The sequence below is a fragment of the Vidua chalybeata genome, chromosome 3 (assembly GCF_026979565.1).
Source record: "Vidua chalybeata isolate OUT-0048 chromosome 3, bVidCha1 merged haplotype, whole genome shotgun sequence".
Classification (NCBI taxonomy): Eukaryota; Metazoa; Chordata; class Aves; order Passeriformes; family Viduidae; genus Vidua; species Vidua chalybeata.
Window position 1 is genome coordinate 78,567,605 of NC_071532.1, and position 3,223 is coordinate 78,570,827.

At 33.4% G+C, this 3,223-nt stretch overlaps 1 protein-coding gene across 2 annotated transcripts in view; it reads left to right on the forward strand.

The window, feature by feature from the left end:
- SYNCRIP (synaptotagmin binding cytoplasmic RNA interacting protein) overlaps nucleotides 1–1,570 on the forward strand; it is a 25,156-nt gene extending 23,586 nt beyond the window's left edge. For both annotated transcript variants that reach the window (XM_053937807.1, XM_053937808.1), the window contains exon 12: nucleotides 1–1,570. This exon is cut by the window's left edge. The gene's annotated coding sequence lies outside the window, so the exon portion shown is untranslated.
- The last annotated feature ends 1,653 nt before the right edge of the window (nucleotides 1,571–3,223 follow it).

The following is a 3,223-nucleotide window of genomic DNA, read 5'->3' on the forward strand; positions in this document are numbered from 1 at the left end:
CAACAAAATCCTTAACGTCTAGCATGGTATCTTAATAAAGAATAAAGTTGTTCTTTAAAAAATCTGCTTTAAGTAGATTTTTCCCCCAAGTTTTCTTAGTTAAGGATTCCAAAAGTGGTATTCACAAATTCTTGCATTTAAATTTTTATTGCAGTGGTATATATGAATACCATCATTGGTATCCTTAAATTTTATTTCTGCTCATGAAGGTTAATCATGATTGTCTATTTAGTAATCACTTACGAATTGTGTTCAGATACAGCAGTTTCAGGTGTAATCATCAGAGCTGGTTAGTCAGGCATTCCAGATAGTGGTTCTTTTCAGAACCTTTTTTAAAGGGTTGGTTAACTACCTCAGTAGCAGAGGATTGAACTATACCCTGTCTGTACTGTACATAGAAAATCTTTGTAGATAAAAGCAAGGCTTGTTTAATATGATATGAGGGTAAGGTTATAATATACCAAATGTAACATTCTTAGTTGCCTTTAGTTCCAGAGGCTTTGTAAGACTTCCTCATGACCATCATAACAGGCCTTGCTTTTGTCGTATTTTGTGGCTGAAAAAGCAGCCTTGCTTCTTCAGATATTGTAGTTATTTGGATGTATAATAGTTTAGCAAGATGTTACTTTTGTAAGACATCAGATGTTCAAAAAAAGTGCATCAGCAACTTGTACTAAATACTGCAGTGTCCCTTTATAAAAGGTCAGACTAAAACTGACAACTGTACAGTGAAGCCTGACATTTGGATATTTTGAAGTTTTTCATAAATCATAGAATAGTATATGGCTGTAGTTTAGCTTTTTAGGTAAAAGGTATGTTTTCATTAGTGCATTTCTTATTGCTGATCACTGTAAAAACATGTGGATCAGCTTTCCATTTCTCTTATGCAGATCATGATAACCTGTAGAGTAGAGTAGAGTACAATCATTTGTGCTATGTTTTTAATTTTCTAAAGCACCTTGATGACAGTGAGTGTTCAGTGGTGAAGCATCCTCTATTGAACAACCCTTAAAAAAAGAAAAATAAAACCAGAACCTTGCCAAGTCCAGTTTCATATAGGTAAAAGATAGATAAAATTATGACTTACTTTGGACTTGGCATAAAGAGTTCCCTTAACACCCTTCACAAAGGGATACTGCAGTTATACTACATACCCATAGGCACCACAATGAAAATTGAAGCTTATACCTAATTAAGGTTTTATACACACCAGTTCCCCCAGTAAATGCAAATTTTAACAAAATTAGACATGTCATATGTTGAAAATGCTCATGGCAAACAATCATTTTGCATTCCTGCAAATAAAATTGTTTTATACTGTAAGCTGGAGGCGAGTGTAACTTATTTTTGTAATAAAGTTTTTATTTTTTTTATGTGTCATTAATATAAATGTGTGTTAGTACAGAGATCTTCTGGTTAAAAACTTAGAATCGCACACATTTCAGTATGTTTACTTGTATTTACATAATTTTTAGAATAGTGGTTGCCAATAGCCTGTATGTTTTCACATTAATTGATTTTTTTTTTTTGTTATCTTAATAAACCATTTTAGTATGTTGTATGTCAATTACTGGGATAGCTGGGACATAAAGTGTAATTAAAAATTGTCAAGTATTCATTGGAATATGTAAATGTGCCTTGCCAGTTTTGAACTTTAAGACAAAGTAAGTGAACAATGGTGAAATGAGTAGTCAATGCCTAAGAGACATTTGCTACCAGAGTTTCATATACTGCCCTTGCTAAAGAAAAGAAATTTCTTCCTCAAATTCGAGCGTAAAACTTAACAGTTGCATTAGCTGAATTTTGAAATCTACTTGGAGAAATTAGGCTTATGGAAAGTGGGTTTTCTAATTGTAGCCTTAAGTATAATTTTGAATTTCAATGTAATCCTTGGTGCTGGCATTCCCAGTGCCAAGGAGTTTAAATGCTCCCTTCCAAGAGGTTGCCATGCCTACTGGCACTTTTACTGTCATACGGTTTTATGAGGAACACTGTCAAGATGTGGAAACCAATTTTGAACTTGCTATGAAATGAAACACTGGGGGCTGTAGGAGAGGGAAAGTCCTCAGCTTTCTTAATCTTGAAATCTCTCCATTGCCGAAAAACCTAAAACACTTGTTGGATCACAAGTGCTAGTGACTAGTTCTTAGTCTGGAAAAGTGTTGCGGGGGATAATACGTTTATGGAATTGTAACAGTAGATGGAAGTGCATAAAAACATTGCGACTAAGGCACTATGTGTGTTGAAATTGTGGATTAAATCCCTAATTTCAGCTCTGATAAAAGCATGGGGGGGACAACTATTTAAAGAAAAAAAAAAAAAAAAAAGGCAAAATTGACAGGAAAGTTTTTAATGGAATGCGAGCAATGGTGGGTGAGCAAAATACCAAGATCCTGACAGTGTTCCCTCTAATTATGAACTCAAGCCATTATAACTTTTACAATTAAATATGATTTGCACTGTTCTGATATTGGTGCAGTTTTTTAGAAAAAACTATCAGAAAACTAAATTGCATGTGGTGATTAATATTGTGGAAAAAAAAAACTAAAATCAAAAAAATGTTATTTTTCAAAGCTTTAAATTTGATTGTTTAAAGAAAAACCATTAAGTGGAAATACTGGTGAGAATGGGCAAGTGCATATATACAACATCAGTTTGGTTGCACTTGGGTGTTGGTAAACTTGAAATGTTCTACAGCAATAATGCATCTCTTAGGAGGTGCTTTGGTGACAAATGAGCATATGACACAGTTCTTTCTGGCATGTTGAAGGCAAGTTTTGACTTAATATAATGTGCTTCCTCTGTTTGTTCTCGTAGGAGGCTTTCTTTACTGAAACACCTGCAAAGGTGCATAAGTAGTATAGTTCCACATTGGTTTGTAATGTGTTTCTAAATTTGAAGTCTTGTTGAATTTAATAAGAAACCGGAAACTGCTGCTGCTTAACACTTCTGGTTTATAAACACTCCAATACACAGCTTTTTAAATTATACTCCTGTTTTAATACTCATTTTTATTTGAAAGGTTTTATATAGGACATGCAACTGTACTTTTTTTTTTCTTTCCGATTTTTAAAGAGGAGATTTGTTATGACCCAGAACTTAAGTTTGTGTTTATACTGTTGGAGGAAGGCTGTTACTACAATAAGATACTAAGATCAGTTTCTGAATTTCTGCGTTGTACAACTCTTATGTAAATACTGTCTTTAAAATCTAAAATAAGGAA